Genomic DNA, 24,742 nt, shown 5'->3' with positions numbered 1-24,742 from the left:
TTCTTCGCCATCGAGTATGCGATGCGGAAATAAACATGTGCGGTAATACCCTGCGTAGGGCTTGTAAAAGATGTGAACTGTTTTTATTCCTAAAGGTTGGCGGAAATCACCGTTCCCGAGGCATTGGCTATCTGTTTTCATCCGTAGGGTTCAACGCACCGCTTTCCGTACGATCAAAGCGCGCGCTAGAAATCTTTGGTGCTCATACAGAGTGGGTTTACGTATACACCTTTCGCCGTCAATAACGAAACACCTACAGCCTATGCAGTGAATGTTAATGAGTTCTTTGCTACACGCATGTTTTAGCAAAAACACAAAGTTTGTGATGCAAACGCAGCCTAACGGTGTACTGTCGTCACCGGGCACTAACTGTGCACTAAGCTTCGTCATGGCGACGCAATATCGGCACTTATCTGACAATCACCACGTTCCCTCGCGAGCCATCAGACCACTAAGATAGGCTCTTTGGTATAACATTGCAGATAGAAAACAGAACACACAGAGCATGAAGGGACGATGACAACGGCGACACTGAGTGCTGTGGTGGTATTTTTGCCATAGTCCCTGAACTTTGTACGCTGTTTTATTTTTGATTTTGGTATATTCGCTATAGATCCTCTCAAAGCAGTTCCTACAGTGTTACTGAGGTCGTATAAGACGAATGTTTTTCGAAAGTAAACCAGCGTATCAGACGTAACCAAACCATGTTGTAGCCATTGAGCTGGCCTGCGATTGCATCTCAGCTTTATTGTTGTGCTGCCTCAGCGCACTGAAACAAGTCGATGTAATTTCTAAAGAAAACAACACTGCCCATAGAGGTAGCTCAGAACGAGTGATAATAGTGTAAATGTTGCTTACAGTTATTTCGCTGCACGTTGTCGTGGGCGTCGTCAGTGCGCGTCATAGGCAACCATGAGTCCGTCTGAAATGAGTGCGATACTTCGTTGAACATTGAAAGTGCGTGCGAGGTTCTTGTGAATTTTGCTTGAGGATGGCTCGCTCAACTCCGAGCAGCGCTTAGTTGCGTCGGCGCTCAAATAGGGACGTTCAGTTGGTCATAAAAGATATTTTGGCCACTGCAATGAGTTGCGAGCGACGGTCTGTTTTGCTGCGTGGTTGTGCAGTGCGCTACGCGCACGTATATAAAGCGGGCGACTTCCTTTTTTTCTTTTTAGATTGCTGCGGTAGAAGCATGATCCGCTTTGGTTATTTTTAGGCAACGGTGACATTTCCTTCCAAAAGAACATCTTAACTGTTACTATGTATGTACATTCTTATCTTCAAGTAAACGTAGCTCAGTGACTGACACGCGCCCTCTGACATAGTGTTAAAAGTTGGTCATGCAGTTGCATTACAAAAAAAAACAAAAAAAACTAACATGGCAGCATCTAGAAAAATTTTGCATAACGTCTTGTTCATGTAAACAGCTAGGCTCGTCGTGTCAAACTTCGCGCTATATTTGTGATTAGTGAAGACGAAGCTCATAAACCGACGGCTTCAACTTCATTAGGCGAGGCCATATGCTGAACCTTTGAAAAAGCGCGTTGCTTTTAGCACTGATGAACAGGTACACAAACACACACCGTAGTAGAATTTTTTGTGCCTTCTTTGCGTTTAGCATGTCGCGTGCTCGCGAATCTTAGCGCCACAATTGTAAAGCGTCTTGCGATTGAGATACGAAGATTTTTACAAGGAAGAGCTCGAGTAGGTTGCGAAGTTTTCAGTAAAGGTACGCTGCGGGGCCGTTTCACTTGCCCTACAGATAGTAGTTGAATTACAGTTGGTACTAGTAACTCTCGAAAGCGCTGGAACTCATAGACTTTCTTAATAGTACACTAGAGGGAAATCTGGCGCTAGTGTCTATATATGAGCTACAACGCATGAGGCGTCAGCCAGCGTGGGAATGATGATAAGTACATGGATTTGCATAAGATTCGTTCGTTCGGCTCCGTGTGGCTCTGTGTGGTCTGCAGCCGCTTTGTAGTAAGACGAAGTCCACCAGAAGTACAGCAGTTCCACTTCACCACCTTGACTTTTTTAGGTTCACCAATTCAAATCGGCTCACGATGTTCACAACGAGCATTCTTTAGTCCGAAACAAAATCCAAAACACAACGATAAACAAAGCCACAAGCAGGACGACTAGGCAAATCCATGTACTACCCATCATTGCCATGGTGGCTGAACGATCGCAGAGCCACAGTTCCGCGTAGTAAATGTTCTGGGAAACTCTATGGAACAGGCGATAGAAGACCATATGCACACGACACTTATTTGCGATTCATGTCCGTGCGACGTGTATTTCGCAGCTTCTTGTTCCGTTACCACGAACAAAAATAAATACCCCCCCCCCCCTAAAAAAAAAGACTGCCTAGAGCAGCGACGATTGTGCGTACTTGACATCCTGGAGTGGAAACTCTGGTGAATGAAGAACCCGAACACGATCGACAGCACCAGGGCGCACATCACCACGACCATGCTCTCCCACGTGACCAAACGCGTGAATGGACGCCTGCGGCGAAATGAACTCACGTCGACCAATTGCAATGAGTCAAGCGTCACACGTTTTACCCTCAATTCCTGTAGCATATCCAATTGAATTGTCTCAGACTTACTCGCGCGAATTCTACGGAGTCACGCCAGCGATAACGGAACATGTATACAGCAGGCCTTTAAGAGCCCCCCTGAACCACTTGGAGTTCAAAAACGAAAAAGAGGTTTCTCTTTTCATAAAACACGCGGACAATGTCAACACCAAGCGTTGTGCCTATCAGGATTTCGCGCTTTTCGGCTACACGCTGTCATCTCCGCTTGCGCAGTCGAAAATGCACAAAACCAAGTGAAATCGGCTGACCGCGCACGATAGTCGTGCGAGCCAAGGTAGAAAGGGCGTGTGACTGCATGGCAAAGCGGAGTAGAAGACAGCTTACAACTGATATCCCTCGTATATTGGCCAATCGAAAGCTTATACCCTCATGACGTCACGTGAACAGACTGCTGGCGTCACGAATTGTGCCGAAAAGATGGGAAACGCCAGGAGAGAACAGCGCGCTCGATCTTTGTACTCAGACCTTGTTTAGGGGCCCTTTGAAGCATATTTTTTATTTATTTTTATTTATTTTCAATACTGCCAGTCTCACTTGGAGACCAAGGCAGGTGGGCATACTGGTAATAACGTGAGCATGAACATAATACACACATTGCAGTAGTGCACGCGGTATCAGTGCAAGAACGTTATAGCGCTAAATTCAGATGTGCGACGTTAGGAAATAACGAAAGGGTGGCTATATATGGTATAGACATATGTACACCGTGAGCTGAATATTGCTATTTATGGACGTATCTCTTTAGTTACCCGGGAGAACTTATCATGCCGTTGATAACGTCATTTTCAGATGATTCTTAGATCGCTTCGTTTTTATGCACGTCAATGTTTAGAGAAATGGCTTTGACGCGTCGTTAGATTAAGGTAAGCTATTGGCACAGCGGCACTGATAACTCCCGAATACGTTCATCCGAAGTTCAGCACTGTTCGGAGATACAGAACAAACATAAGTTAACTGATGAACGTGTTTTAGCGTATCTCTAATAAACGCAGCCATAAACCATGTTTGAACTGAAAAGTCATCATACGTGTACTTACGGTCTGTCATTGATGGCTGGAATAAGAGAACTACCAAATGTAGTGACGTTCGAGATAGCAAACGAGCACAAATGATTGTAATCATTCATAAACATTTCATTGCGTGCTACCTATGTCACATCATTTGAATGTTAACATGTGTTGAAAAAGAGCAATAAGTCCCACCCAAATGAAAAACTGCGCGATATAAGTGAAATGAATGCATTGCAAACGAGATATCGACCCTACAAGGCAAATCATGAAATCACTAACATATTATAGAGATTTATGTACTTGTTAAGCAAGAATTAAGGCGTTGTGAAGAGAGAAAGAAGTGTTAGGGAGGAGGGTGGTTATAGAGAGGTGGGAAAGAATGGGCATTGAACATGAACGTAGAGGTCTTTTAAATAAAACAATGAAGTACCGTCTCAATAAGTTCCTAGCGCGCACACATGCTGTCTTCCACTTGAGTCTCACTTGCGTTCTATTTTCTCTTTCTTTTTGCGGTGTGACAATGCAATCTGTGCAATGTACCCAATCAGCATTCCATTTCGTATCAAGTTGTGACTGCGCTACTGTGCTACAGTACTTGAAGCAAAAAGGAGAAGAATGGAAGATAGGTTCGCTTTATATTAGTATCAAAGGTAAGCGGGAGCGGTACTTGCATGTACTATAATTCTACAAATTTCTTGCGCATCGTGGCTCAGCCATGCTTTCGTATGGAATTCATCGTGACGTGAAATGCATCATAAAAACTGGGAAAGAGGCAGCTTTGACCAGACAAGGCGCTAATATTAATGTAACGATGCCATTCTTGTTTATGAATAAGTAAATGGTGTCACTAGGTTAACGCTGTGTTACAGTAGCTGCCTCAAAATACAGCGCATTACCGCGGTCTTAGCTATGCACGCATACCGTCCCAATGAACGCGTCGACTTCTAAATATAATGCGAAAGCAGACAACGTTATCGACAACACGTGCTCTCGCTTCTCTGTTTGTCTCCGAAGCGGCAGACAGATAATCGTTTAACAAGCAGCAGCTTGAACTGGTATAGCGCACCACAGAAAATGAAGGAACGGCCGAGCCGGCCGGCCAAGCGAACCTCGCCAAATCATCAACACATGTGCGACAACAACCATCTACACTTCCGTCGAAAAGAGGACTCGCGGTTACTGACTCGATCCGAACATCATTCGCTGCGCGTCCTCCATCAGCGAAGAGCTGCTCCGGCGAACTTTGGCCGCGATGCCTTGCATGATGGGAGCTCCGAGACCTCGTCAAGGGACCCGAGCTCAAACAGGGACGAGTTCCGTGTCCCAGATTCTGTTGGCGGCTCGCGGTGCGCGCGATCCGCTGCGACGGGCCACTACTACGGACCCCAAGCAGCCGCCTGGGTGGTGCTGCCCTAGGGGAGAGAGAGGCGGCGCTGGACGGAAGTGCGACACTTGCCGTTACCGTAGCCGTAGGCCTCCTCCTTGGTCATGGCTCCGCTTTCGATGACCCGGCTATGATGACGCGGATGCGAAACCAAAAAGGCCTCCGAAACTTTTTCTTTCTCGCTTTCCGCGCGAGCAGCGCTGCAGAAGAGAAGGAAGCATCAAACTGCGACCGGAAGTAGGCGAACAGGAAGAGCTAGATAGCGCAGAAAAATACTTCTATTGACGAGGAATGACCACAAGAACAGGAAAAGACGTTTTGGGATGACTGAATGAAAGACTTTGGTGGAATTTAGTTTTCTGTTTTGTTTTGTCGCCTAGGGAAACTGGCTCATACCCCCGTGGGGGATTGGCCACACTGTCGATTGCAAAGGGAAATGCGTAAAAAGAATCAAATAAGGCAATACTAAACGTTGCGTAACACCAGGAAGAAAGAGAAGCATGAAACGCGACGTAAATAAGTATAGCATAACACATATTAATTTACTGAGAAGCAGATAGAAGATCGCAAAAAATTTGATTCAGATATATAGTATTCTCTTTCACTTGTTCTGTAAAGTTTAACAGCTCATCGGTCTAGTCTGACTGCATAATTGCACAACACTCGAAAATTACTCAATGTGTTTAATCTTTAATTATCGTTATTTATTTTCAGGCTAATAATTGAAAATTCCGCCACCCTGTTCCCGTCCTACGCCCCATTGTGGGTACTTGTCATGCACTGGACTCGCTATTCTTGGGTGCCTCGACTTTTGGGCACTGCAATTAGAAGGCTTGCGTTTAATTTTTAGTTTGCGTTGCGTTTGTTTGGTTTATTTCTTTAAATCTTTATCACATGCTAGCCAGGTTATTGAATTTTGCGGTTCTTAAACGACCAAATATAGCTAGCGCTAGTAGTGCTTAGCTTCAACTTTTTATTGCGCATTCAGTATTGTCATGGCATAAATTATTACTTAGGGCTACCCTATTCACGGCCCTTCTCCCAAAGCGGTTACGTGCACCTGATACGTGATTATGTACCTGTACTGTACGTGTACAACATACAGCGCACATCACTCAGACGTGTACTTGACCCGCCGGTTGCTTTAACACTTAGCGTGTAACGCTGCTAAGCTCGAAGCTTCGATTGCCAGCACGGTGGCCGCTTTTCGATGGACGGAACGCAAAGAACACCCGTGTTCTTAGATTTAGGTGCACGTTAAAGAACCCCATGTGGTCGAAGTTAATCAGGAGTCCATAAAACCTCAGCAATTATTATTATCAGACATGTACTTTAGTGAATGCGAGTTAATTATCATTAATTTTCTGGAAGACGTACTAAAAAGTACGATTATTGGTGGCCTTCACTTTCTTTCTGTGAGCTGTGATTTAAAAGCATCTCACTCATACTGCGATAAGAACTGGACATAGAGCGCGTAATGATTTATTTGTCCATATTCAGCGCAAAGCGATCATATACTTGTTTGGCTGACAGATCGATTAATGGCTCTTTTCTTTTCACAGCAGCTGCGCAAAGAGACCAGAATTTACTGTTCCTCGGTGCTTCCAGAAGGTTCGAGGGGAAAAGAAAGTCCTTCCTCTGAGAAGGCTGGTAAATTTTTGCTCACTTTTGGGCAGAAGGGAGCCTCAATCTCACCGATTGTACAGTGAGCAACTGTGAGTATCGCCGAAAATTTTGTGCCATAGAAGTTCAACATAAAAGAGAAAACACTATCTGTCGATTTCAAATGAAATGAAATCAAATCAAAATGTGTTTTATTGAGACGTAATTACAGAGAATGCGTAGAAAATACTTGGTCCAATAGCTTAAGTGCCTAGTAGCTGACTGAACACAGAAAATACATAGAGGTTAGCAACGCACGATTGGTCATGGAATAATAGGTTTTATACACACGGAAGTTTCAATGATGTACTAGTATAATTTTCTTCTATTAGTAAATTATGTTTGAGCAAGAAAGACAGACGGCACTGTGTTGTGTGTGTTCTCTTGTGCCCTCTTTTGTCCGTGTTTAGAGTACTCGCTGCTATTAAGGTATTCCTAATTTAGCAAGTGGATTCATGTATGAAAGCCAGCGATATACGTAATGCTTAGTTTTTGTATGTATAATATGACAGAGCTTCTGTGCTTACCAATGAGTTCATGCGCCTGACTCAAACCTGCCACACTGGTCTAGTGGTTATGGTGCTCGACTGCTGACCCGAAGGTGGCGGGATCGAATCCCAGCCGCGGCGGTTGTACTACGATGGAGGCGAAATGCTAGAGCACCTTGTACTTAGATTTAGCTGCACGTTAAAGAACCCCAGGTGGTAAATATTTCTCGAGCTATCCACTACGGCGTCCCTCATAATAATATCGTGCCTTTGTGACGTAAAAACCCAACAATAAAAAAAACAATTAAGCGCTTGACTTAAGATATTATGTGATATTTCCTGTCCCCTACCGGCTCACTATCTCTAATTCCGACTTTGCTATTACAAAATTTAGCAGCCCAATGTATTATGTGTATATATATGAAATTTTCTAATGATTTATCATAATAACGGCTCTGGAACGTGTTAAACACTCTGTTCGTGTTAAATCACTCTGCTCGTGTTAAATCGGAAGCTCAGTTGAAATCGTGTTAAAGCTCATGGTAAAACCTGCAAAACCTCCGAGGTTTGCAGGTTTCAAAGCGCCAAAAATGTTTGTGTTATTCTGCTATTACGATTAAAAATCCTTGAACACCGAGTGCCGGTGGAGCCAACTGTTCGACAAGTGGTCTTGTCTCTTTCAAGGCAGCAGCAGACAATACCAATGTCAAGCGCTGGCGCACACGACACCCCATGTTGCAAGATTTTTTCATCTATTCAAGCTTCCGTTCTGTCTTATTTCGATTTCCAGCTGCTATATATATATATATATATAGATATATATATATATATATATATATATATATATATATATAGATATATATATATATATATATATATATATATATATATATATATATATATATATATATATAATATATAGAGAGAGAGAGAGAGAGAGAGAGAGGTAAGGCATGCGAACCCGTGTCCGTGTTCGCATGCCTTACCTTCTTGTATGATGGATCGCTACCAACTAGTTCAGCTGTCTGTCGTTGTAACATGCGTGCGCTTGGGGTGCCTTTATATATATATATATATATATATATATATATATATATATATATATATATATATATATATCTATATATATATATAAGGAAAGAAGTGTTAATTTTAAGGGCTCGTTTTCTTGGTTATACACAAATATACCCTGCGTATATAGTTCTTCCCCGTAACAGTATTAATGAGCACTAACAGACAATAATGCCAAGGAAAGTATAGGGGATGTTTTAGTTAGTAAGTGTAAGGTAAATGTGAAGAAAAGAAAAGTGGACGAAAAGATAGCTTGCCGCGGGCAGGGACCGAACCTGCGACCTTCGAAATAACGCGTCCCGATGCTTTTATATAATATAATATATATATATATATATATATATATATATATATATATATATAATTATATATAATATATTATATATATATATATATATATATATATATATATATATATATAGAGAGAGAGAGAGAGAGAGAGAGAGAGAGAGAATTTATTTACAGAAAGGCAGAGAGGTCGGGCCTGAGCTATAGTTTGCTCTGGCCTGCTACTCTACACTGGGGAGGGGGGACAGGGGAGCGAAAGAGTGATGAATGACGATGGTAAGGTAGGGAGATGAGAATATAGTTCGTGACGCTGGGGCAAATCTAAAGACGTGCATCCAGTCCAGTGGCTTGTAAGAAGCTACGACTGCTTCTATGACTGCTATATATATATATATATATATATATATATATATATATATATATATATATATATATATAGCTTGATAGCTTGCGTTCATCGTAAACGGTAAGGCTCTGCAAACAAGGACACCAGAGAACACGTTCGTGTTGTCTCCTTCTCCCGTGTCCGTGTTCGCATGCCTTACCTTCTTGTATGATGGATCGCTACCAACTAGTTCAGCTGTCTGTCGTTGTAACATGCGTGCGCTTGGGGTGCCTTTGTTCCCCACAACAATAATTTTAGGGGCGAAGCTCCTTAAGGCGGCACCCGTTCGTCCCTCGTAGTCGTATGTAGTCGTAGTGCGTAACCAGTCGTAACGCTAGTACCAGATCTTGACCTCCAAGGTGGTGCCGGTGGGAGATATTTCCTGTGCGTTGTTGAACAATAAAAAATTCGCAGCGTGCGCGTTAACTAAAAGCCGAATTCTTCTGTCTCTCATTCCCCATTAGCAGCCATTGGCATGTTCCAGTAGGAAACGTTAGTAGAAGTAGAAGTGTAAGTGTTAGCTAAAAGCCGACTTCTTCTGTCTCTCATTCCCATTAGCAGCCATTGTTACCTCCAGGTAGTGCCTGATGAGATTGCTCCTGTGCGTGATAAACAATAAAAATTTTGTTCAAAACGCCGTTGATTGATGAAATAAACCAACGAAAGACGCCAGATGTTTTGTAAAGCCAGAACGAAAGAACGCCAGATGTTTCTAAAGCAAAACGAAAAGACGCCAGCTGCTTAATGAAAGACGCCAGATGTTTTCTAAAGCAATGGTTTTCTAAACAATGAAAATTCACAGCGTACATGTAAAATTAAAGTGAGCTGCAAGTCGTCATAACTCATCGAACCTTTAGTATAAACGCGCCCGATCTCACGTCGGTGATGATGTACTGGGCAGAATTCACGGAAGATTCACGGTTTACCGATGAACCTCCGCAGCTTCGCCCACTCATCATCATTCACTCCGTGGATATGCTGTGATTTTTTTTTCGTCCACTTTAATGCATTTCAATTTACGTCATTATTAGTGCGCCACAGTTAAAGACATTTACTGTCCCCTATGTTTTCCTTGGCCTAACTGTCCGTTGGATTCATTCCGTCGTGTTTAACAAAGAAACGAGCCCCTCGAAAAAAAATTCTCTTCTTTCGTACATCCATAGCAAGGGTCTCGCCCTGGCAGACTTATACCTCTGTCACACGGCCACCACCGAACTCCATTTCACTCCGTTCGGCATTTAACTACCTGATGGAGCATTACGAGAATGGAGTTGTGGCCGTGCTACACGGCTCGGTGCAAGCTTTCGACGGTTGCCGCATGGGGCAGAAACAGCGCTGCTGCGCTCGTCGAAACGTCCAATTTTTTGCCGGTGCACTCGCCTTTAAAGCAACAAAAACGTGTTTTTGTGTGTTGATGAAGTGCTCGGAATCACCATTGCTGTCACAGTGCTTGTGCGTGCTCCTCACACGTGCAGAAACATGTTTCTGCACGTGTGAGGCGCGACGCTTCACAGCGGCAGCTTGGCGAGGCGTTGGTGTGGAGAGTACAAGCGCTGATGTCTGAAAAATACAACTAAAACTTACACTACGGGGCGTGAAATGCTACGCAAAAAAGAGCATAGTTTTTAAAATTATAATTGAGCTCATTAGGACGATTTTGCTAGTGCGGTTCTCAGCGTAGCAGTAGCTGGCTGGGAACGAGAGTACTCTATCGAGCCGAAATGGCCGTTACCGAACTTCCTCCACCAAAAGCTCCATTTAACTTCCTCAGCGAAATGGTGACCGTGTGACATGAACCCCATCTCCCTCGAGGAAAAGACGAGGGAGTTAAACGGAATTCACGGGTGCCCGTGTGACAGGGGTATTAATGCCTTAGGTTAACATGCGAACGTTTATTGGTCAGCTGCCACCTCGTGCAAAGAACACGTGCCACGTGACGCCCTCTGGCAAAAAGAGTGTACCACACTCGCCGCCTTGGCTACGAGCGGTGCTGGCTACGACTTCCATAGATTACGCACAAAAATAACCACCGAAATGGACGGGGAAGCGCCTTCCGTCGCAGCTCAATTGGTAGAGCATCTGATACGTAATTAGAAGGTTGTGGGCTCGGATCTCACCGACGGGAAGGGTGATTTTTCGTCCACTTTAATTCACTTATTTTGAAGTCATACACCGCAGTTAAGAAGACAATTAATGTCCCCAATGCTTTCCCTAGCCTAATTGTCTGTGCGATTCATTTGGTTATGTCTAACGAATAAACGAACCACTCAAGAAAATTCCCCTTCTTCCGTACAGTATTCGTCATCCGGCTTGCTTGCGTTTCCTTTCCCGAAAACTGTTTCTCTCGCTGCTGTCCTATCGCATGCTATGTCACGCTGACAGCGTACACGCCGCGAGTAGAAAGTATAAGTTGAGTAGATACTTTGCAATGAGCGTCGCTCTTGGTCAAAAGCAACGATCCCCATCTCTGCCACTATAGGTGCCAGCGGCTTTGTATCTGCGCGAGGACAGGAACGACGTTTTCATTGACGGCTGCGCGCAGCCATCTTGAGGATGAATAACGTGCTCGCGGACCCCGCGTACCACCACGAGGAGAGCAAGAAGGAATTTAAGGCTATAAAGGACAAGCCCGGCATCCATATCTACAATCCAGTAAGTAGATCTAGATATTGTGAGCGTGAACTACGTAGTTCATAATTTAACGCTTTTGTTTGGGAAAGTTGGTGCGTCCTAGAAGACATAGCAGGGCAGTGCAAAAAGACACGAGCAAAGGAGAGTGGTACACAGGACGGATACACACCGTCCTGTCTTTTTGCGCTGCCCTGCTAAGTAGATGTAGATGTAGATCCTGTACTGCTGGCTCACACCCACTCAGGGGGATTGGCCAAGAATCGGGTAGCTTAGGAAAAATTATTTATAAACTAATACTGAGAATAATTTTCTATTTTGTTTAACAAAACGATTTTTTAGCAGTTAATTTTGTGAGAATAATAATTTAAAAAAAACAATAAACAAGGTGGGTGGAATTAATATTCATCAAATAGGAAATACATAAATATAGAAACGAATCTTGCTGTTTGCTTCTGGTTAACTATGGAACTTTTGAACTGTGGTTATTGTTTAAATCTCTTTGACTGTTCTATGAAATCTTGCATGGCCTCGCATACTTTCCCGCTGCTGTGCCCAAGGGTAAGTGCACCTAGAGATAGTAAATTTGAGGTTCTCAACTCTAATACCATTATTCGTAACGGCGTTTCTAGAGATGTCTTTCGTAATGCAGAAAACTTCTGACATGAGATCAGAAAGTGCTCTATTGTTTCCTCTTCCCTACAATAAGAACAAAGGGGTGATGGTGCCAAACCGGCTCCATATAAATAAAAATTTAATGATGGAATTCGGCAACGCAACTTTGTAATTATAACTTCCAGATCTCTGTTATGACATGTTGAACTTTTCCAGGGTGTCATTAGATGATTGTTCTAGGATATGTAGTTCATCGTCTTCGTCTGTGAAGCCGATGCACCAGACGTCGTGACGGACCGGTACGATGGTACAATGCTTGTACTTTAACGCAGTCGCGCGAGCCAGAGAAGAAAACTTGGCGAGGTGTTCCTGGCAACTTGACACACAAACACCATACATTATAACCCATTGCAAGTCTGTAATGAAATAAAAGCGCGTACATACGCTTTAATGTGACAGCGGACTGGGGCGGGATTAGATTAGCGAAGCACTCCCAAAGCCTCCTGTGGCGCCACCATCGAATGTGTCGAGAACATCAGGGAAAGAACTTATCTCGTAAGCTCACTTTCGTAAACTCTTCTGTCTATTTAAAATCACAGCTTATAAACGACCACAATTCGTGGTCAGTTTTATTAAATGCGCAACTGTTGGGCACAAACTACACAAGAGTTTAGTTTGTCTGTGACATCACTTCCATGCGAATTCTCACTTCACTTTAGCTGATAATGTTTTTGTTTTGTTTTTTGCTTGCTGCTGTTTCCCCCTTTATGTAATGTGACTCAAGGGTTCGTTAATGGTCTAATAAACGATGACGATAATGATGAGCCTGGAAGAAATTTAGGGTCGCTCAGCGACTTGTACAATTCGTATTTTCACGTGAACGAATTGCCGCCTGGGAAATTGTCACGTAGGTTATTTTTATTTTGTAAGGTCCACGCGGAGAACATTTTTTTATTTCGTGAAATCCATAATGACTGAACATTGTCATCTTTTTTTTTCTCCCTTTCCACCCCCAATGCAAAGCTCGCATTCTCTTAACCCTCAGCCTAGACCAATATGAGCCGGCCTTAAATTTTCACTGAATGTGTCATTCATTACCCAATTATTTTTCATTTCAGAAAACACCGGTAGAATTCCATCTACCAGGAGGAATTCAGAAGTTCAATGATGTCTACATGGAAGCTACCTTCCGGAAGGATATGAAGACGTAGAATGGCAACATTAGTTTTTTTTCTCTCTCTCTCTTTCTCTTTATTTTATTTTTATTCATTATTTTTTTTGTTTTTTCGTGTATTTACTGTATTGTGTATCGCCAGCCGCGTGCGTCTAACAAAGTGGTTAATGTGACAGTGAAAACATTTTTACTTAGAGCGGAAGCTGCATTCTAAAGGGGTGATATTAGGTTCACCGGCTTCTTGCTTCTGATTTTAGCATCCTTTTGTTGTGTGTGGTAAACTACCTTTCTTCGGGCTGTATTCGAAGAAGCCTGGTCAGTCATTAAAGTTCATTTCTCTCTCTAATAATAACATTTAATTGTTTTAAATGATTTCACGGGCCTTACACTGTCTTATGTCGCAGACGAAGACACGTGGACAGCGCTTTACCCCCTTTGTCCCCGAGGGCCTGTGTCAATACATTTATTTGTGAACAGTGCCGTTGCTATTTATGGTCTTGGTATACGCGTAGGTAGTTGTGGATCTACATGTGTTCCTCTAATTATTCATAGATGCTGCAAGTGTATTAGAGAAAACGAGTTTGCAAAACGAGTGACTCTAGTCTTGCTGTCTTGCTGCGGTATGAGTACGTCCGTATCGCAATGGGGTTATCTTCTTTCGGTTTCCGCGCCTCAGTTACTTATAACGGCCCGGGTATGCGTATACGTATGCAGAGGCGCGTCATAACACAGATAATGTGAACGTTCTTTGCGTTTATATCGTATGCTTTCAGTGACGCTGACGGCGCGAGAAAGCCATAACAGGCGCGATGTTTTTGCTTATGGCTCATCAAGAAGTGTTTCAAGGTCTATACAATGTCTTCTAAAGGCAAATTTTTAATTAGTGCTTCTGATTTTTCCTAGCGCTATCTCGGCATCATAGCTTATAACTGCTTGCCGTTGATGTTTCGGATATTTGCTACGAAGCTTAACTGCCGCTAAATGGACGCACGAGAAGCATTGACGAAATAGTGAATTGACGGAATTTTGCCATTATGAAGCATGCTGGCAAAATAATGAGAACCGCGAAGAGGCACGGCGTAGATTACTCCCCCCCCCCCCCCTCCCCCAAGCACACACACACGGAATAGCAAGGGCCTACCCGTGACACTGGAAAAATAGCAACACCACTTATGCAACATCAGGCAGAACCTTGCCTATAATTTAAAATATTATACGGTGGTGGTATGACGTCATACAGGACGTTTCTAATCAGGTCACGCGACTCCGAGCTGTTCAGGTGCAAATAGACACACCCATTTGAATGCTTCCCTTTAGCGGCAGCCATGTCTCACGCTATCTCGGCGTGAATGGAATTACTACAGTGGTGTCTGAAAGGGGAGTGGTTGTAGTAACAAAGTACGCTCGAAGGCGTCGGGTCGCGGTGCCCACTTGCGCAGCGTGTCGTTCGAGTACTGGTGGAGCGCGCGGATGGACATGCCTTTGTTGGAGCTGCTCACGGAGCAGCTCAGGCCGGGCTGCCTCAACTACACGCTCGACGACTACGACCTGAGGCGCTACATGATACCCGAGACCAACTACAAGTTCGAGCCGGGAGAGATGCACCAGCTAGCAGTTCCACCTCGGCATGAAGGAAGAATACCCGCTCTACTCGGTCAGTCGACTTGCCCTGCCAGACGTCACGCATGCGTATTACTTGCAGCACGTAGCTCGAACTCTGTTAGGAACGAGGAATCACTGACGGGTTCAAAACGACAGAGAAGTTGAACTAGTCGGTATGGTTTAAACGTCGAAGTAACTAAATCGTGCAGACACTGATGGAGGAGAACATGAACAGGACAACGCAAACGTGGGGTATCAGATGAAAGGTCGCACTATGGTCAAAAAAGGATATAGACGCTGAACGTAGCTGCAAATGCTCGGGAACAGCGGTGCCACCTGAGCAATGACAAACAACACAGGGGCAGACAATATGGCGTTTGTGTTGTCTGTTTCACAATTCTCCTGAGTCCTTGTCTGCAGGTCTTACTTTGTTCTACGATAAACCCCAAAATACATCATTCGCATGTAGCGTTCTTATCAAGTTCCGCAGCAACAAAACCAAAATCCTACAGGGCCCCTAAACCACCTCCGATATATATATATATATATATATATATATATATATATATATATATATATATATATATATATATATATATATATATGTATATATATTAACACTTCAAGTAAGCACGCGCATCGAGTTCAGAATGCCGTCCCGATCAACAGTGCCAAACACGGCAGCGCTACGCGCCGTGGGCGCGTCACGCAATCAAATAAAAAAAGAACAATACCCTGCTCCTCTCCAGGCCTCTCGATAACCCCAGCGTTGGTGGTGACGTCACTAAGAGAATGTGGACATGTCAGCAGCAGCAGAACCTGTTTCTCTGCCTGAAGTACGCGCGTTCCCAACTTATCCTTCTCGCACGGCGAGGAGGAACACTCAGTCAGGAGGAGAGACGAGAGAACGAGCGGGGCATAGCGAAGGAAAATGCGAAACGAGCGAGGGCAGCAGCTCTTCGGTCATCAAACGCGCGTAACTCCGCTATTAAGGCACGATTTCGAAAAATTCTCGCGGCTACGTGTTCGTTGTGGACTCGTGTACAACTGCAACGCCACAACTAAATTTCGACCTCTGTGTGGTTTAAGGGCCCTTTGAACCGCTCACATTGGAATCGGACCAGCGAACTTACGGTTATGTTGACAGTGAGCTTTATTCGAGGTTTTATGTGAATTTCATTTTAACTTTTATTCATAGGTTCTTGGTGCTTCTTAAGGTTTTATTTAGGTCTTGGAGGTCGTTCGTCAGCAGCTAGTATAAACGCGCCGGTTCCACGGACAGGCTCATAATTTCGTGTTTGTTTCTGTGACTTTATTACGAATATAGCAATTTTAAAACGCTAAGTGGGTTCTTAGGGCTTTGTAACCTCCGTGGTACACTTTGTGGCACACATTTTACACTCCGTGTAGCCCCCGTGGCGCTAAAATTCCATGTAAATGTAGGTGCCTTCCACAGACTATCTTATAGATGGCTTGCGTTTATGTCACTGAAGCCGCCATGTTGGAATACCAGCACTGTGGGACGCGACGTCTGCGTCGTTATTTTCATGTTATTAGTATACATCGCATGCAGGTTCTTTCGCTATCTATGCACAGAGGCAAGGCCGCTACATATTATTATTTTTTAATGCAGCGGCCGTGACAGAGGCCAAGAAACGTTTCAACGGCGTCGTTATCACGTTGAAGCAGGTTATTCGCCACGTGATTATACTGTTTTGGCGTCATCATAGCCGCCATGTTGGAGCCCAGTACTTTAAGAAGCTGTGTGCGTGACGTCACATGCAAGCTATCAATACTTCAAACATAGCATGTTACTTATAGCACGTGATCGGTTCGTAAAAAGAAAAAAAAAAGTTGGCCCTCTCGCACCATGCGACAGTTAGGCGTGTATATTTGATTTAGCGTATTATTCCCTAGACATTCTCTTTCTAGAACTAACTGTGGCCGGGTGTGTATCTTATTCCTGTACATAAGTACAATCAAACTTCCATTACGGTTAAATAATTGCGCCTTTATCAATGCTTCTACGTTTCTCTTTGTTCTTAAAGTGCGGATGAAGCAGCCTCATGTCAGTGTGTAACAACATCATTTGTAATAATACACCACCGCGGGAGTGCGTCTCCCGTTTAGGGAGTTCTCAGGTCAGTTCTGGAATGGCACTTTCACACAGCCTGTTGTTCATTTACGTGCACCGAAACAACTGTCGAAGCCAAATTGCGAGGCTTTAACATCGAGTGAAATGTACTGTGCCTCAGTAACTGGCCTTTGTACTATGCCTCAGTTCAAGTATCAATTGATTACATGCGGCTTCGTGCGGCTGTTTTTACGCCATCCGTGCACTTGGTTTTTCATCACTCACCTGTCCTTTCAATTGTAAGACTGTTACAAGGCCTTCAGGAGCCTCGAACCCAGATTACTTCTCAAGAAGCTGTCACAAGCGTGTTTATTCATGACGCGAAGTTGTAACAAGAGGTCGGTGAACCTAATAAGAACCCCTTTAGGAAATCAAGTTTTATAGTCTCAAAATCTATGCGTCCAAGTAATAAGAAACAAAGAAACATTGCAAACGTTAATCAACATCGAAAATTTCATCGGCACAAAACAAAAAGCACCGTCTTTGAAGGCAGCCTACGTCGTCATGTTAGAGAGGTCACTGAACCTTGGAAATAACGTAGAAAAAAGGTTACCTGTTAAGCTAAGTTATCTTGTATCGACTCGATGGCGTTTCAAAAGTAGTCATCTGGAACATTTCTGCCCAGGTTAAACGCTAGCCAGACGAATAAAATCCAGTTTATGATGTAGCTAGATTACCGAGTTTCTCGTGGGTTAGTAGCATTATAATTAACGGCTGAGGTTGTTTTTCCCGACCTTACTTCAAAGTAATTTGAGGCTAGCGTAATCATACCTTCCAGACGTTTACCTGTTTTATCGGCGGCGCATTTGCCTAACGTCAACGCCAATCGTGATACTTGTGCTATCGCATGTCCAGACAGACGTCATCAAGAATAGCGTGCATATAAAAAAGATTGTCCTTGCTTCACTTGCTGCATAGTGAATGCGGAATCACTTGCATTATGGAGGGCGGTACAGAATTCACAGTGAATCTGCACTGGCAATTCTTTAATAGAACAGTCTTCAAGGCAAGAAGAAAAACAATGTTCCATTAACCACGAGCTACTTTAGTAAGACACTACTTGGCGATATTAAGTTGAATTGGCTAGCTAGTGAAGAGCTTCGTGATATCAGCACGCTCTTCATTGACTTCAGTTGTAGTTCTGTTAATTTTTCTGAGACAAAGAAATGCGCTCCGCTCAAAGCCGTGCCTCTATAAGCACGGCGTCAGTTGGCACCATTATATGGGCTAGCCGTCGCTGCATACGTGGTGACGTTTCGTGCACGTCATACATTTCGGGACTTCAAACAAACATCACCCCGGGAACACTTTCAATTATAAGTACTGTATGATGTTTAGGAAACCGAAACTTTGCAGCGTCGTGTACGACTGGTGGTGGAGTAAGACGATGGACTTCCCGCTGTTCGAAGTGACGAGCGAACAGTACAGGGAGAAAATGCTCCAGTACTACATCGAGGACTACAACACCAAGTCCAAGGACGTAGGAACAGGGACTTCTACTACGTCACTGGAGAGGAGACGCGCACCAGGTTCTTTTACGACGTCAAGGACCGTTACCTCGTGGTCAGTACACGCTGTCCTGCGTCAGTGCGCCGAAGCAAAAACGTTCTCTCGTGCGACGCTCAATAGGCTGCACTTTCACCCGAAGGGAACGAGTATTGTGCCACAAAGGCAGTTGTTTCGGTGCACGGTAAAGAACAGATGGCGGTTAAGAGTCAGAAGGCAGTTTTGGTCTTCTCGCCCCAATATCGTACAAATTCTGCAGCGCCCGAATTCTTGAGGGGCACTGCATAGAACACCTTCTATGGAAAGAGGCTAATAAGCTATTCTACTAGACATTGCCGACCATTTCGTTCTTCCGAGTGAGGTATTTTGTTTTAGTAGTTACGGGCTTCCACGCGTAATAATACGGTATTTAAACGAAAGGAAGCAGGTCTGCTTCATGCACACTTCATGAACAAAGGGAGCGCTGGAAAGATAGTTCGAACTTTGCAGCAGTAATTGCTCAGGTCTACATTTCACTCTAATTTTTTGTACTTTCAAGGCTACTCGATGTATCAGTTAGGAAAGCGAAAATCTGCGCAGTGTGAAAAGGGGGCACATGCCCCCCTAAGCCACACCAACAGACAAAATCCTGCTGATGCCCATGTGTTGACATCCGTATTATCCTTGCGATACAAGTAGTAGTGCTCTTACGCCAGTAACCATCAAAAATCTGTTGTGGTGTTTATAAAGCTCAATACAATACCCTATTATCTTGTAGGGTGAAAGCTTATTGGTTCACTTAATGGCGTCGAATGTAATTGATGCCAGGGCACGACCACAAAATGCTCTTGATGGCAGCTGTCGATGCGGAAACCGAACAATGTGGGCAGCAATGCGGTGAGGTGGGTAAGTTGGTTGGAATTGATTTTAAACATCTCATATAGCACTGTCGAACACGGAAAAGAGGCGGCGCCATGGGGTCGCCTTTGCTGCCTTTCACCGTTTTCGAGTATTACGCGTTTACCTTGGGCAATTGCTCACAAATTGTTGGCCGATGGTATGTGGTGAGACACAGTGATTGATTATTCGTAGCATAACAATATCCTACAGCCATGGAGGGAGCGGCCACCTGGGTGGTGGAAGAGTAAGATCTTTCTTTTGGCAGCGGAAAAAACCGTGGGGGCCCCATGGAAAGATTGCGAGAGGAGTTAGCAGGTGTCCGGCGCGGATGGCAGAGAGGGTCGGCTTCTACGTAAGTAGAAAGAGTGTCGCCAGGAATCCAACATTTCTATAGCTGGCCGGATTCTTTCAGGTCATTCGGCTGATCTCGACGGCGAAGGTGCTTGCATTGCCCGTCTCGCATCTCTTTAGTAGCCGCGTATGAGTCTCTCCGCACATTAGCATTATCTCACCCAGTCTAGGTGAAGCGGAGGCAGCTGTCACCAAGTGCATTGCACCGCGGAGGGTCACAAGTTCAGCACTGACCGATGGAACCGGCGCTGATAGGGAGTTTCAGGCCCAGGCGTGAGCGTGGACGTAACAGCGCGTTTGTCCGTGCAGCTCGAACAGGCAGAGTCTGAAGAGTCTGAAGATAATGAAGAAAATGAAGAGCCTACAGAGCCTACAGAACCTACAGAACCTACAGAGCCTAAAGAGCCTACACGGCCTACGGAGCCTTCAGGGCCTATAGAGCCTTCAAGGCCTACGGAGCCTGCAGAGCCTACGGAGACTACAAAGCCTTCTGAGGACGGGGAACCTGCACCCGTTAAATGCCGTCTGAAGCCCGTCTATCAACCAGGGGTCGGGTTTCCGGAGAAGCTGAAGAACGTGTTTGTCGTGAGTTGTCAGTTCCTCGATCCGAAGGTCGAGAGAATCTACCGAAGATGTCGATATAGATCCCCTGACCGCTGATCCACTATGTAAAAGATCAGGGCTAAAGTATTCTTAAGAAGCCCCTCACCGCATTGTTTAAAGGGTCCTTCACCGGGCCCTAATCGCAACTTTCGATTATACATTGGAAGTTGTAAAGCGTCGCATAGGAAGCGCTTCACCGAAATAATTGTTCAAATTTACTCATTATTGGAGGATTTGGAAGAAATTACACTACTTCGTAACCGAGCCTCCAGATGGCGAGGTTCATTACTTAAGCGGACGCTCTTTACCATTGCCGTGGCTAACACCCACAAGCTCCGAGTTCTCCCAACTGTTGGAGGCGAGGAAGCGCGTAATGTGCACGTCACGAGCCCCGCATCAATTTTTTTCTCTTTCTATTTTGATTCGCGGCGCACGCATTGCGGTCTCTATATTGGATGAAAGCGGGTCGTGATCAATGACGTTACTAGGATATTTTGCTATGCAGGCACGTGTCTACATAACACACACTCTCCCCAAGCACGTCTCCCTTCTGAGGGTGGGGACGTGGCCGTCTGTTCTACACATGCTTCTGCAAACATCGTAGAAAGGGGACACAGATTAAGGGGGCACAAGACAAGGAGGTGTTGTCGTGTGTCGTGTGTTGACGCCTGAGTCGTGTGTTGGCGCCGTGTGTTGACAAGGAGGCGTCGTGTGTTGACGCCTGAGTCGTGTGTCCTTTATACCGGTGTTACACATGCACTTATGATCGCGATGAAAGCCGATCCCGATTGGATTTCTCGATCGTTATCCACAGTGGTCGTGTATGCGCGGTCCAAACTAATCCGGATCGAATTTGGCGCAGGCGTCAGCCAAATCGCTATCTGGGCACCAGATCGCGATGCACAGATCGATTGCGATCCTCTGAATCTAGATTACATTGTCTTGATCCCTGTCGCGATTAGAAGGGACAATGTCTCAACGGTATAAATCTGTGTGCCGTTTTTGTGCTGTTCACAGAAACATGTGTTCGTGACGACAAGCGCTACTAACCACCATTCTGTATTAAATTGCGACCGTTGTCGCGCACTCTGCAGACGTACTCTGCAGGCGCGATCGCCGCGCATCGATCTATACGTATTACTTGTATGTTTGCAATGCCCTAACCTGGTGAAGGGCCCTTTAAGATCCGCAGCGTGTTGAGTTGAGCATCTTCCTTGAGTTTAGAAACTGGCGTGCGTCGTGGAAGCCCGGCGACGATGCGCATAGGTTTCGTGTTGGTACGCCCAATACGGCCAGAATATCTCACCTCGAGGTGCTGGTATTTTCTTCCCCGAATATTGAAGTAAGTGGGTCGATCTCGGTATATCACCCCCGTCTTGGTACATACGTACGCTGTAATATTAAACGTTTGTTGCGCTTGCTGCTGAACTTCACGAAGCTTACGTTTTCCCAACGCGTGATCGCTATACCAATAATGCACTAGAGCGATAAGTGTAGGTGGATAGGCGTGCTACAAAAACCATCGACGTCCATATAATTTCGCATGCATAATGCAGAACGTCTTACTCCGGTGAAAGTGTCAAGCCTATCGATCGGCACCAAGTTATGTAAGCTCGGTCGAGTGTTTTCTGTGTGATGACGGCCTGCTGCTTTAGGTCGTTGTGAACATTCCAGATGATAATATCCAGCCAGTATATAAGCAGTGTAGTGGCGCGAACACCGATCCTTCTTAAGATATGAACTGAGCGCGCGCATTAAGTTAGCGATACAACTCCGATCCAAGCATAATTTGAGATATTCTAAAAAGCAACTAACAATGTATTCATAAAGTTATTCAATAATTTCTACGGCATATCCTTCATTTAATACACTGTGCGTGGTTTCGCTGCATCGATAGTTGCTATCTACTTCAATATGACGAAGCGGCCTTGACTATGCTTATTGCCTCTGAATTTGGTCATTGGGTGGACGTAAAATGCAGGATGTCAGGGATATTTCTAGGCGCCCATAGTGCAAAATATTGTTACGGTACATAGCCACGTAAGTGGGCAATGTTTTGGGGTTACGAAGTCGAAATCCTGAAGCGATTTGAAACCTATCGCCACTGAGGCAGTTTACGACAGTTTGTCTGCGGTATGGTTTTAATGTAGTATTGTGCACCGAAGGCAAAAGAATGTAGGCTATTGTGTGCGTCAATGCTTGCGTGATGCCTCCAGTGATAGTACCAAATGAATCTGTTCCAAAATTTTTTTAGCTTTATAACTTTTCTGGGTATTATGTTACCAATAAAGGTTGATTGATTGATTGATTGATTGATTGATTGATTGATTGATTGATTGATTGATTGATTGATTGATTGATTGATTGATTGATTGATTGATTGATTGATTCCAACCGGCTACTTTATTTTTAGATACGAATCAACGGCAGGTATTCCCTGTTTGAGCTTCTCGACAGGTTCGCCGATGCGTCACCCTACGACCGTTTCTACATAAAAGGTGACCTTGACATAAAGGTCATCAGAATTCCTTACGAGGACCCTTTGGTAAGTATAAGGAAGCCGTAGTTTTATTCGCTATACGCTAGCGCAATTAGTGTACGTTCGTTCAACAGGCTGGTTACTGCAACAGATAAGGAATCACTGCGATGTTTATTCAACCTAGCTGGCGATTGAAAAGGTTGCACATGATTCAACATAGTTGCTTTCCTTTCAGGCGCCTCAGCCGCGTCCGTTCAAAACCGCAGATGCGACGACTCCCAGGAGCTTCTTGCTCGTAAGAATAGTGAGCTACAGGCCAACACCTTCGATAATGATACGTGAGCTATCCTGAGTAGGTGATGCCGGCTTGTTGAATCGCTGGAGCGTACGAACGAATAAAACGCTTGACGGTCTCTTGTTAGCGCATCACGCCTTCGTGAACATGCAAATAGAATGAGTGGATGATTTGCAGAATGATGGTGAACAAATAAGGGGTGGTTGGTTATGAGCTAACACACGAGGCTTAAGAGAGAATACCACTTTGCGTCACGATTTGTGGTTAAGTTTGCTGTGATCACAAGACAACTTCGAGGTTGCAGGTCATTTGTAAAAGGCCAACTCCCCGTCGGTCTCTCACTGTGTGAGATGAGAAAAAGGAGAGTGCTGAGTGATATAGGTTTTGTGTATAGTGCTAGAACCAAGGTTTACACATATATGTTCCTTGACAAGACAGAACACGATTTGGTTAAACAGGTTTGCACCTGTTCATGACTTGTAGGTCTAGCATGCAACTACATGTGCCTGAATCAACAACATAAAGAAACTCTACAGTCGAAAAGGTCGAAAATACAAAATGAACGCCACACAGAAATGACCTGGAAGTGAGCGTGTTTGCTGGTTAAAAGTACGTTTGCGAAATTGCTGTATTTTTTTCTTTGGGGGGGGGGGGTGCTGACAACAGTGTCAAAGAAAATAAATAAGAAGTACGAGTAGTTGAGATATACAAAAATTACTCGTATTTTAAAACAAACCATGTCATCGCTTTTTAGGTAGTAGTCGCACTAGACTCTATAGATCTATTTATTCAGTCGCCGGAATTTCTTGATAAAGCTCATGCACAACATGAGCGATTACTAGGCTTTTAGGGAGAGCCTGACACGACTGTGTCATTGCCACAGCCCCACGTGTCTGCTTTGTTTGTGATAACTTTTTATTCTCGTCAATTTCCTCGCAGCCGGTGCCTCTTTCCCTGCCCCTCACCTCGGCGGGCATACTGAAAGGCGACCGCTACGAAATAAAAGGAAAGAATCCGAGGAACGCCCAACAGTTGAGTGCCAAGACAACGAAATCACCGAGGATGTCTGAAGAATCTGCTCAAAGTTTTCTGTTTTGTTTTTGTTTGTTTTTTTGTTTGCGACGTAATGCTTAGTCTTTTTTTTTTTTCGTTGCTTGGGCGGTTTCAGTGAGGCTCTCAGCGGACGAGACGTGCTCGAAAGCTACAGCAAGTAGACACTGCGAACAAGTAGGAAAGTTGCCATGTTGTAGTCAACTATGGAACAATACATAAATAGTTAATTACGTTGTCGTTAACTATTTCAAGCAAACAGCGTACAGTGCAACTTACTGTACTCTAACTTAGTCCAATTTCTTGCTGCTTTGTTTCTTTGTTTGTTTTGTAAAAAATAAATTACTTTTCTTTTTGTTCAAAATTTAATAGCTCCGAAAGAGCTGACAAGGATGCAGAGCAGAATTCAGATGTCGGCATCTTTTTTTTTCAGTACCTGATTACGAAAAAAACTGCGGTTACTCCTCGATTTAAATTATGTGTGCGTTCTCACCTGTTTACTACAAAACTATTGTTCGAATATGCGAAGAGAA

At 44.3% G+C, this 24,742-nt stretch overlaps 1 long non-coding RNA gene across 1 annotated transcript; it reads left to right on the top strand.

The window, feature by feature from the left end:
* Positions 1-13,198: 13,198 nt before the first annotated feature.
* On the top strand, positions 13,199-24,395 carry LOC125758806 (uncharacterized). The gene is made up of 4 exons (XR_007416433.1): positions 13,199-13,343; positions 18,403-18,609; positions 22,799-22,930; positions 24,099-24,395. It is a non-coding gene; the product is annotated as an uncharacterized LOC125758806 (long non-coding RNA).
* The last annotated feature ends 347 nt before the right edge of the window (positions 24,396-24,742 follow it).

This window comes from Rhipicephalus sanguineus, chromosome 6, assembly GCF_013339695.2.
Source record: "Rhipicephalus sanguineus isolate Rsan-2018 chromosome 6, BIME_Rsan_1.4, whole genome shotgun sequence".
Classification (NCBI taxonomy): Eukaryota; Metazoa; Arthropoda; class Arachnida; order Ixodida; family Ixodidae; genus Rhipicephalus; species Rhipicephalus sanguineus.
Note: the sequence above shows the minus strand (reverse complement) of the source record. Positions and strands in the feature narration are given on the sequence as shown.